Source organism: Hyla sarda, chromosome 3, assembly GCF_029499605.1.
Source record: "Hyla sarda isolate aHylSar1 chromosome 3, aHylSar1.hap1, whole genome shotgun sequence".
Lineage (NCBI taxonomy): Eukaryota > Metazoa > Chordata > Amphibia > Anura > Hylidae > Hyla > Hyla sarda.
In genome coordinates, this window is record NC_079191.1 from 211955895 (window position 1) to 211968175 (window position 12281).

A 12281-nucleotide genomic window follows, 5' to 3' on the forward strand; every position below is an offset into this window, starting at 1 on the left:
CACTTTAGAAAGGAATATAGAACTAACTTGTACAGGCTTCTGTGATTGTAAATGTGATCTGCTGGAAAATTAAATATGTTTAATCTTCTGGTGGAATCCACTATGGAGTGCACTGTAGTGAATAGGACAGTAATATTTATAACTATTACCCCAAATCATAGCCGATAGGCTGATGCTTCTCTGCATACGCCACTATTCTCATTGATAAATGGTGTCCATCTGACAACAAACAGGCAATACGCTATACCCACACAGTCATAAACCTAAGGGCTAGTGTAATGTGACACAGATGGATATGAATCCTCTATTAACTAACATGTTTATCCCTGAAGAGTCTCTAAAATAGGTCACTAAATAATAAGGCTTTAACTCTCTGCCACATGATGATGTGATGTCTGTCTCAATTAACAAGTTCAAGGCAAAAAATATATAATATTACAGGTTATGGATACTAGACTTATGGGGATAGAACGTTGATCCAGGGACTTATTCTGATCACCATATTGAAGTCAGGAAGGAACTCGATGGACTCTTGTCTCTTTTTTTTTCAACCTTACAAACTATGTTACTGTTTAAAAGCTTTTTTTTAAATCATATTTACATTAACCAATTAATAGTCATATTAGCCCCTCACAAATAAGTGCCTGTTTGTTACACCACAAATATTAATATAGTTGTGAAGCTTGTCACTGATAAATTGAGCCTTGTCACTCTTGAACTGACTCTCTTTACATTGACACATATTTTTCAATCAAATTTCAGCTCTGGTTTCATTTTACCAGAGGTGGAAAACTTCCAGTATTTATCAGCTGCTGTATGCTCCACAGGAAGTTCTTTTCTTTAAATTCTTTGCTGTCTGACCACAGTGCTCCCTGCTGACACCTCTGTCCATGTCAGGAACTGTCCAGAGTAGGAGCAAGTCTCCATAGCTGCTCTGGACAGCTCCTGACATGGACAGAGGTGTCAGCAGAGAGCACTTCCTGTAGTCCTGAGCAGTTTGGTGTGCAGCTCATTCGGGTGTGTCTCTTTGTGTGCTCCAGAGACTTCCAGCAGACCAGAGCAGGTGTTTCATCAGCCTCCCCAGGAGTGTGGCAGCCTCCTCGGGAGAGCCTCCCTGCATGGCGTCCCTGGCCTCCACCTCCCGTTCTTCAAGGCTGGCGGGGGGTGGAGAGCAAACAGCAACAGCCATTCCGGCCCGGGGTAGAAGATCTGGCAGAGTCTGCAGCAATGCAGGCTCTGCTCCCCTGGCAACAGGTACCAGCCAGAGATCTGGTGGACAAAAGGCGAGGAGGAGAAGTGTGGAGTTGTGGGTAGAGCGAGGGCCCAAGGAGTCCAGTGCCAACTACTGCTCCCGCCTGGCCGCGAGGTTTGCTGAGTATGATCGGTGCGGCAAGGATCTGAAGTTGGCCAGAGAAGATCTGCGAGGCGCTCAGAATCTGGTGAACACTGCACCAAAAAAGAACAGGCCAGAGTTAAGGAAAAAGATCGCAGCACTGAAAGCTGAGATTGTGCAGCTGGAGGAGAGGAGAGCAGAGATCTTGGAGGGGAGCGGTCTCTTTAAGGAAAAGCTTGAGAACGACAGCCGGTTTGCCGCCACGAAATCCCCAGGTAAGGTGGAGGTGGATGTTGGGGAGAGTAGTGGCGGTGAAGATAGCGAGGATGGTGGTGAAGCTGTAAAGGAGGAGGAGAAGGTGGAAGAAAGTGCACAAGTTGTGGAGATGGATGCTGTTCCTGTGGCTACTCCCTATGACACCAAAACACAGGACAGCTACATTGAGCCAGCACAGGTGGCACTACCAGCAAGCGATAGTGAGGAGGATGTGGAAAGTGAGGCTGGGGGATTGTTGAGGGCGATCATAATGCAGGAGTCCCCAGCCCACCTCCAGAATTTTACCTTTGGAGAAGATCAGTGTGAGGATGTGGTGGTGAAGCGAAAAGCTAAGAAACAAAAGATTCAGGAAACAGTACAATATGTGTTTGTTCCCTTCCAGCAGTCTGGGCCAGCTGCAAAGCTGGTTCAGGCTGCTGGGCCCCCCAGACTGCCAGACCCCGTTTCTGTGGTGGAACGGAGCCAGCATGGGGGGTACAGCATGGCGTCAGAAAAGGCAGAGGGCGCAATAGATGTGAAGCCCATCCATCTTGCTGGTAGGGAGGGGCAGGATGGGCTGATGGTGGGCAGTGGCGAGGCAAGCTATGCTGCCGTGTGCTCGGGGGGCGGTTCCCCGAGTGCTATGGGCATTACCGGCACTGCGGGGCACTCCCCTGTGAGGGGGGGGAGTGTCCGGGTGCCGGTGGAAGAGAGTGGTAGGTCTGTGTGCTCGGGGGGCGGTCCTCCGAGTACTGTGTATTCTGTGGGCGCTGCGGGACACTCCTCTGTGAGGGGGGGGAGTGTCCGGGCGCCGGCATCATCCACAGAACCCGTGTGGTTGGGAAAAGTAGGTGCTGGCACTGTGGGAGGAGCTGGGGTGCGCCCGGAGGGGCAGCCCCAGACTCCGGAAGTGACTTCAGCTATGGAGCAGGAACTATCAGCATCGACCCCGGCAGCTAAGCCAGAAAAAAAGAGTGTAATAAAACCTGCAACACTACAAGTCCCAGCCAGCCCAGAAAATGTTAGTCAGGATAAGAGTGCTGGATGTGAGAATGCTGAGTGTGGAAGTGTTGTGGATGAGAGGAGTGTATGTGGGAGAGTCAGTGGAGTGAATGATGGTGGGAGTAGTAGTGATATGAATGGGAAGAAAGATGATGAGAGGAGTGGTGTGAATGGTGTTATTAGTGGTTCTGGGTTTGGTTCTGGGTCTGGTCCGGCTGCCCCCCCGGTAGTGACTGCTCCTAGGAGCTATGCCAATGTCGCTGCCGGGGGTTCAGGGGGGTCCCCGTCTCCGTCCGGCTCTGGAGGCCTCTTGCAACAGCGCCTCCTGGAGGCTCTACGCAGGGGTGACAAGTCGATCCAGGTAGAGGGAAGGGGTGAGGTCGACCTGTCTTTCTGGATAGAGAGGCACGGTTTGGGGGCTTTTCGAGAGAGGAATGGGGAGGTGGTCTGGTCCCTCCCGACATCCGGGCAGGACAATAACCGTAGGAATGTGGTCCGTCTGATTTGGAGGGGCGAGGATGCGTGCCCACCTCGCGCAAAAGTGGTTGAGCTCCTCCTTCAGATGGAATTCAGGGCGAGCGACATCTTTGCCCTGATTCACCCCTATGGTTCGTCTGAGTTTGACGTCAGTTTCGTTCGGCCGGAGGGTCTTGAACTCTTCTGGTCGAACTACGAAGTGGCGAAGAACGAGCCCGGCTGGCGGGATTTCGCCGTAAAGGCGATTTCCCGTCAGAACTCTGTCAAGAAAGTGACCGTTTAGACCCGTAACGAGTCGCTTTCTTGTTATGACATCATGACCTGGCTCGGACGGTATGGGGATGTGACGGACATGCCCAAGAAAAACTTTGATGAGCACGGGATCTGGTCTGGGGCCTGGACGTTTTCCGTCAAACTCAAGCGTTCAGGGAGTACAGTTGCCCACATTCCGTCAGCCGCCTTCCTTGGACGTGATAGGATCCAGGTCTTCTACCAGGGGCAGCCTAAGGTCTGTCACAGGTGTGGCAGCCCCACCCACTTTAGCGCAGCCTGTACTGTGCAGGTCTGCGCTTTGTGTGGTGGGGTGGGTCATCTGGCCGCATCCTGTAGGCAGATCCGGTGCCACCTGTGTGGTGTCCTCGGGCACCCTTTCAGCCGTTGTCCTAGCGCCTTCGCCCGTGCAGCGGCCGCTCCGGCTGAGGAGAGCTGTGAAGTTGCCTCGGCTGGGGAGGGCACGGGCAGGGATGGGGGCGCAACAGGGCTAGTGAGGAGGAAAAAGGGCCCCGCCAAACTAAGGCGGGACGAAAATCGGAGGAGGAGTAGGGAGCTGGAGAGTGCCCAGGTGGCGGGGATAGCTCCGGCCCCTGCTCCTGAAGCTGGCCCTGTAACCGCTGAAGCCCAGGAGGAGGACGTGCTGGATGAGGAGGTCAGGATGCTGCGCAAAGAGGAGGGCAATATGGCCGACACTTCCGATTCCTCCCACTATGAAAGTGTGGATGAGGAGAGTGGAGAGAGACCTAAAAAGAAAGACAAGGGCAAAAGAAAAGGGAGAAAGAAGAGGTCAGAGCCCTCTGTTCCCTGTACTACGGGCCAGGTCCAAAACGGAAGCCTGATTGCCCCCCCTCTGATTGACCTGTCAAACCGGTACCTCGTCCTCGATACCATCTCCTCCCCCTCCTTGAAGGGGGAAGGTGAGGGCCAGGTGCCTAGGAAGAAGGAGCCTCCAGGGGGAACTGGGCCCTGTCCTATTGAGGCTCCTTCCTTGGAGGGCAGGGCTAGACCGGGGCCGGACGTAGATGGGGATCAAATGGACCAAACTGAATCAAAAAAAAGAACTAAGAGTGGTCCTGCCCTCTCATCTTCTTCGGGGGATGAGGGGGCTAAAAAGAAGGGAAAGAAAAAGTAAAGGGTGTGGCCGTCTAATTTAATCACCCTGTATGGCGGCACTCACCCCATTGACGCTGGCATCTATTAACTGTGCCAGCATAAAGTCAGATACGGCTAGATTCGCAGCCTTTGATTTTCTCGGCCGCGTTGAAGCTGACATTTTCTTTTTACAGGAGACCAGGTTGCCAGATCTAGCCTCTCTGGTAAGAGCCAGAAGAGAGTGGAGGCGTGGTCCCTCCCACTGGTCTCTTGCGGCTGAGCCGTATAGTGGGGTGGCGGTCCTTTTTACCGCTCCTGTTGAATGCCGACGGGTTATTGAATTAGAAATGGGGAGGTGCCTGATCTTAGATGTCTTCATGAAGGGACAAGAGCTTCGGCTCATTAACATCTACGCCCCGCAAACTAAGCGGGGCCGTAAAGATCTCTTTATGAGGATTAAGCCCTTTCTTTTTACGAGTCGGCAAGTGATCTTTGGAGGGGACTTCAATAATGTCACGAGGTCCCAAGATCGGAGAGGCTCCAATGGTCCGCTGACTTGCGATAGTGTGGCACTGATTAGCATAGCTAGAGAAGCTCGCCTAGAGGACGCCCACATCCGGAGCCCCTCGGGCCACGCGGGTTTCACCTATCATCAAGGTAGTCGCAGGTCTAGGATAGATAGGTTTTATTTAAAGGAGGAAGCCGTCTCTTCCGCAGTGTCCGTGGTTGAGGTGGAGTTCTCCGATCACTGTATGATTTTGTTTTCCCTGAATGTTTCAGAGACCCCCCCGGATGGGTAAAGGTTATTGGAAGCTGAATTCGTCCCTCCTGGAGGAAGCAGAGGTGAGACAGTCCTTTGAGGATTTTCTTCAGAGTCAGGTACCTTTACTGGGCCTCTGTAGTAATAAGCTGGAGTGGTGGGAGATATTCAAGAAGCGGGTTGCGGGGTTCTTCCGCCAGCTCTCGAGCCTCAGGTCCCTGAACAGGTATCGCTTGTATCAGGGTCTGAGGAGGAAACTCGAGCTTCTTGTCTCGACTGGAGGTAGCCGAGAGGATATCTCCAGAGTGAAGTCCTTGCTGATGAGGTGTCAGTACGATAGGCACGCATCTTTGGTTTTTGAGAGGGATTTCGGGAAGTACCGCTCGCCCGACCCTTACAGGAACTGCAAGATGTCAGTGAGTAGTAAAGTCATTTCAGGACTGATTGATAGTACAGGATCTCTGAATCGGTCCAGATCAGGGATCTTGGAGGTCGTCAGATCCTTCTACTCGCACCTCTTGGGGAGGAAGGATCTAGATCGAGACAGGATGTCGGTTTTCCTGACTGAAACCATTCCTGAGCCAGGGGTAGACCCCTCTCTTGATGTTTTGGCAGAAGAAATAGGGGAAGAGGAAGTGAGACTGGCGATCGAGGGGCTCGCCCCCAAGAAGTCGCCAGGCCCGGATGGCTTAACATCTGAGTGGTACAGGACCTTTAAGGAGTCTTTAGCTCCCCTCTTGACTGAGGTATTTAATGAGTGTCTCTCCTCGGGCACTCTGCCGAAGTCAATGAGGAGGTCAGCCCTGATTCTTCTGTCAAAGGGTAAAGATCCTAGCCGTGTTGAGAATTGGAGGCCCATAGCTCTTCTCAATACGGACAGGAAGCTTCTGGCCAAGATATTGTTTAATCGGCTGGTGAAGTTTGCACCCCGGCTCCTTTCGGGGGCTCAGCACTGCTCTGTTCCAGGCCGAAGCACCTTAAGTGCTGTCCTTGGTGTCAGGGAGGCAGTGGAGCGGAGTAGTGCAGGTCTCTGGAAGGGGTACTTGCTGTCCTTGGATCAGGCCAAAGCATTTGATCGGGTGAACCACGAGTACCTCTGGTCCGTCCTCCTGAGATATGGCTTACCAACTACTTTTGTTAATTGGCTTAAGATCTTGTATGCAGGGGCAGAGAGTTTCCCGCTTGTGAACGGGTGGTCTGGCCGCTCTTTTGAGGTGGGGTCCGGAGTCCGTCAGGGTTGTCCTTTGAGCCCGCTTTTATACGTGTTCGCAATCGATCCCTTCGTCCGGAGGGTAGATTGTGGGCCGTTGGCGGGAGTCGGGATGAGTCTGGCGGAGCCGGCTGTCACCCAGAGAGTGGTGGCGTACGCTGATGATGTCACTATTTTCGTCTCCTCGAGAGAGGAGGTCGATGTGGTGATGTCGGAGGTGGAACGCTACTCGGAGACATCCGGGTCCAAGATCAACCGGGATAAGTGTGAGAGTCTCTGGCTGGGAGGGGGGGATCCCACGTTTGATCTCCCGGACACCCTTCCAGGGCCCCAAGAATCAGCAAAAGTCTTAGGCATCACATTCGGCCAGGATGATTATCCCACCAAAAACTGGGATGGTAAGCTCCAGGATGCCACTCAGAAGGTGAACCAGTGGAAGGGTTGGTCTATGACCCTCAGGGAAAGGGTACACCTGATCAAATCGTACCTGCTCCCCTTGTTTATCTATCTGGGCAGCGTATGTATCTTGCCAGAGGCTGACTATACTAGGATCTACAGCCTGTTTTTCCAACTGTTATGGGGGAACAGGATGAACCTAGTCAAGAGGGAGGTTACGTACCGCACGAGGAGACTAGGGGGTTTATCTATGGTAAACCCTGTGGTGTTCTTTACGAACACCTTCTTGAAAGCTAACATCGCAAACCTCTGGTCAGAGAGGGCTCCTCCGTGGGTACTCTCCTGCAGGGAATGGTTTCGGCCTTTCTTCCAGGAATGGGAGACAGGAGGGCAAGTGAAGGACCTCCGTACGCCCCATGGATATCTTCCGGCTTACGCTACCCCGACTCTGAAGGCGATACGTCGGTGGGGTCTGGGAGTGTGGGAGATCAGGACCCAGTCAAGGCAGTTCCTTGACAAACGGGTTCTGTTGACCCACTTTCAGAAGCCTCTGGCGCTCAGGGACTGCCCAGGTCGGGATCTGAGGGTGGGGTTGTATCTTTTGAACATGAAAAGGATCCCCCAGAAGTTTTGGGACTTGGCCTGGCGCTGCTTTCAGGGGAAGCTATATGTAAGGGACAACCTGAAGTGTAGGAACTCTGATGACCGGGGATGTCCCCGAGAAGAGTGCGGGGACACGCTGGAAAGCATGGACCACTTCCTGCTTCATTGTCCCTTTAATATAGGGGTTTACAACCGGGTGGGCGCTTCCATCGGCTGGAGTCAACTTGCCGGCCTTACCTATCCGGAGTGGGCTTATGGGGCATTCAGGTCCCTGGGTGGCCGAGACCGGGGCACTTTATTCTTAGTTAGCTTAGTGGTTAGGTACTACACGTGGAGTGCACGGTGTTTAGTGTCGACCCAACAGAAAATCCTCTCCGAGGTGGAGGTCTGTAGGAATATCACCGGTGACCTTGGGAAGATCAGGTCTTTGGAGTATGGCAGTCTTGGTACCAGTAGGGCTTCTCTCCTATGGAGAGGTTTTTCTTTTGATGTGCCCTAGGTACTAGGCCCTTAAGGTGAAGTACCTTATTTTGGCCAGGGATAGTGTATATATCTTAGGGTGAGTATAGGGTCAGTTTCATGAAGGGATAGTGATAGGGTTAGAGGTTGATAGGGAGAGGAATTTAAATTTAATTTTATCAGGATTGCCATCCTTCTTCCTGGTGGGGGGCTATGCATGTCACCTTAGCCTTTTGTTTTGTTTTCTATGGAAAAGATTGTAAAGGGCTTGAAGGCAACCAAACTTGAGCCTTGTGGTTTTGGTGTATTGTACTGTTAATATTGCTTGTTGTAGAGTATGTAAATATTGTTTTGTATATATATTGTTCTGTTTACATTAGGTGGGTAGGGGTGTATTTTAGGTTGGGTGGGGGGTTTTTGGGGGGTGGTGGTGGTCTGTACCCAGGACTGGACTGTTGCAGTGGGTACTATTTTGGGGGTCTGGTATGGGTCAGTTGTGGACAAAAACTGTGACCTATGGACTCTGACCCATGTCCAGAAGGGGTGGTGGGTGATGGGATAGTTTAGTATAGGTTGTTTTTCTGTGTTATTGAGTTGTTTGTTATGTATAATCTGTATAGTTTTATGTATACACCTTATTTATTTATTTATTTATTTTATTTTTATTTTTTGTAATATTTTCTATTTTATTTTACATTTAATTTTTTTTTTTTTTTTTTATTTGTACAATGTTATAATTATTTGGGAGAGAAAGGCAGTCGGACCAGTTTTCAGTTATTATAGTATAGTGTTAAGAGTACACTATATTTATGTTTGTGTTTATGTTTGTGTCCCAGTGTGGATTCGTTTTTGTTTGTGGGTATATGTATGTGTGTGTGTGGTGGGGGTAGGGGAGGTTAAAAAAAAAAAAATAAAAAAAAAAAAGGGTGTATGTATATATATATATATATATATATGTATGTATATATATGTGTGTGTGTGTATGTATATGTGTATGTATGTGTGTATGTGTATGTGTATACATATATATATATGTGTGTGTGTATGTATATGTGTATGTATATATATATATGTATAGAAAAAAAAAAGAAAAAGAAAAAAGGAAAAAAAAAAAAAAAAAAAAGTGTATTTGTATATGTGTATATATATATGTGTATATGTGTATGTATGTGTATGTATATGTATATGTATATGTGTATGTGTATATGTATATGTATGTGTATATATGTGTATATATATGTATATATTTTGTTATCCAAGTTGGATTATTTTTGTTACGGCAGCTAGCCATATTTTTGTTTTGTTATTGGGGGGAGGAGCAGTGTGGTTATGTTTCCTAGTTTGGATATTTTTAGTTTTTGATCCCAGCGTGGAAAGCTTTATTTATGTTCATTAGGTATGTGTGTGTGTGTGTGTGTGTGTGTGTTGGACTATAGTAGGTAATGATTTATTTATTCATTTATTTTTGGTTTATCTGGGCTGGCCAGTTAGGAAGGTTTAAGTTGTTATTTTGAGACGGATAGTTTGTTTTTATGTTCAGTTTTGTTAATTTTGTTACAGTGAAATGAACTTGTTTTATGTTTTGTAAAGTTTTGTACTTTTATAATAAAAAAGAGTGTCAGCAGAGAGCGCTTCCTGTGGAACACAGTAGCCAGGAGCAGTTGTGTGTGAAGCAGCTTTGGGTGTGTCCCTTTTTGTGTTTCTCCAGAGTTCCAGAGGCAGAGCAGGTGATTCACCAACCTTTCCCAGGGGTGTGGCAGGCTCCTTGGGAGAGTTTTCCCTGCATGGAGCCCCTGGCCTCCACTCCCCGTTCTTCCAGGCTGGCGGGGGGGTGGAGAGAAAACAGCGACAGCCATTTTTCCGGCCGGAGGAAGAAGATCTGGCAGAGTCTGCAGCAATGCAGGCTCGGCTCCTCTGGCAATGGGTGCCAGCCAGAGATCCAGTGGAAGGAAGGCGAGGAGGCAAAGTATTGAGTTGTGGGCTGAGAGAGGGCCCGAAGAGTCCAGCGAGACCTACTGCTCCCGCATGACCGCACGGTTTGCGGAATACGACCGCTGCGGTAGGGAGCTTAGGTTGATGAGAGAGGACCTGCGTGGAGCCCAGAATCTGGCATGCTCTGGGTCCAAAAAGAATAAACTGGAACTGAAAAAGAGGATTGCAGCCCTGAAGAAAGACATTGCAAAGATGGAGGAGAGGAGAGCAGAGATCCTGGAGGGAAGCGGTCTCTTCAGGGAGAAGATGGAGAACCGGGATCGGTTTGCCGCCATGAAATCCCCAGGTAAGGTGGAGGTGGATGATGGGGAGAGTAGTGGCGGTGAAGAAAGAGAGGATGGTGGTGTTGGTGTAAAGGAGGAGGAGGTGGAGGAGAAGAAGTTGGAGGAAAGTGTACAGGTTGTGGAGGATGATGTATTGCCTGACCCTACTCCCTGTGACACCCAGACCACTAAGACTCAGGACAGCTACATAGAGCCGGCTCAGGTGGCACTACCGCTAAGCGATAGTGAGGATGATGATGTGGAGAGTGAGGCTGGGGGATTGCTGAGGGCTATAGTGATGCAGGAGTCCCCAGCCCACCTACAGAATTTTACATTTGGTGATGACCAGTGTGATGACACATTAGTAAAAAGAAAGGCAAAAAAACAGAAGACCCAGGAAACTGTGCATTATGTGTTCCGTCCTTTCCAGCAGTCTGGGCCAGCTGCAAAGCTGGTTCAGGCTGCTGGGTCCTCTAAACTGCCAGACTCCGTTTCTGTGGTGGAACGGAGCCAGCATGGGGGATACAGCATGGCGTCAGTAAAAGCTGCAGACGCAATAGATGTGAAGCCCACCCATCCTGCCGGTAGGGAGGGGCAGGATGGGCTCATGGTGGGCAGCGCGAGTTATGCCCCTGTGTGCTCGGGGGGCGGTTCCCAGAGTACTGTGGGCATTACCGGCACTGCAAGGCACTCCCCTGTGAGGGGGGGGGGAGTGTCCGGGCGCCGGGATTATCCACAGAGCCTGTGAAGTCGGGTGAAGCAGGTGCTGGCGCTGTGGGAGGAGCTGGGGTGCGCCCGGTCGGGCAGTCCCAGAATCAGGATGTGATAGCAGCCATGAAGGAGAAGCCATCGGCGTCGACCCCAGCAGCGGCTAAGCCAGCACAAAGGGCTTTACTAAAGCCAGCCATACTACAAGTCCCAGCCAGCCCAGAATTTGTTAGTCAGGACAAGAATGTAGGATGTGATATTGATGGGTGTAGTAGTGTTGTGGGTGAGAGGAGTGTATGTGGGAGTGTCAGTGGAGTGAATGTTGATGGGAGTGGTAATAGTATGGCTGGAAATAAAGAGGTTGAGAGTTGTGGTGTGAATGGTGTTGTAAGTGGTTCTGGCTCTGGGTCTGGTCCGGCTGCCCCCCCCGGCAGTGACTGCTCCCAGGAGCTATGCTAATGTCGCTGCCGGGGGTTCAGGGGGGTCCCCGTCTCCGTCCGGCCCTGGGGGCCATTTGCAACAGCGCCTCCTGGAGGCTCTACGCAGGGGTGACAGGTCGATCCAGGTAGAGGGAAGGGGTGGGGTCGACCTGTCTTTCTGGATAGAGAGACACGGTTTGGGGGCTTTCCGAGAGCGGAATGGGGAGGTGGTCTGGTCCCTCCCGACACCCGGGCAGGACAATAACCGTAGGAATGTGGTCCGTCTGATTTGGAGGGGCGAGGATGCGTGTCCACCTCGCGCTAAAGTGGTTGAGCTCCTCCTTCAGATGGAATTCAGGGCGAGTGACATCTTTGCCCTGATTCACCCCTACGGTTCGTCTGAGTTTGACGTCAGTTTCGTTCGGCCAGAGGGTCTTGAACTCTTCTGGTCAAACTATGAAGTGGCAAAGAACGAGCCCGGTTGGCGGGATTTCACCGTAAAGGCGATTTCCCGTCAGAACTCTGTCAAGAAAGTGACCGTTTTGACCCGTAACGAGTCGCTTTCTTGTTATGACATCATGACCTGGCTCGGTCGGTATGGGGATGTGACGGACATGCCCAAGAAAAACTTTGATGAGCACGGGATCTGGTCCGGGGCCTGGACGTTTTCCGTCAAACTCAAGCGTTCAGGCAGTACGGTTGCCCACATTCCGTCAGCCGCCTTCCTTGGACGTGACAGGATCCAGGTCTTCTACCAGGGGCAGCCTAAGGTCTGTCACAGGTGTGGCAGCCCCACCCACTTTAGCGCAGCCTGTACTGTGCAGGTCTGCGCTTTGTGTGGTGGGGTGGGTCATCTGGCCGCATCCTGTCGGCAGATCCGGTGCCACCTGTGTGGTGTCCTCGGACACCCTTTTAGCCGTTGTCCTAGCGCCTTCACCCGTGCGGCGGCCGCTCCGGCTGAGGAGAGCTGTGAAGTTGCCTCGGCTGGGGAGGGTACGAGCAGGGATGGGGGCACAACAGGGCTAGTGAGGAGGAAAAA

General features: G+C 51.1%; 1 protein-coding gene across 1 annotated transcript in view; it reads left to right on the forward strand.

Moving 5' to 3' along the window:
* Positions 1–12281, forward strand: part of LOC130362079 (cytochrome b5 reductase 4) — a 270381-nt gene that overhangs the window by 14332 nt on the left and 243768 nt on the right. The gene's annotated exons all lie outside the window — the stretch shown is intronic.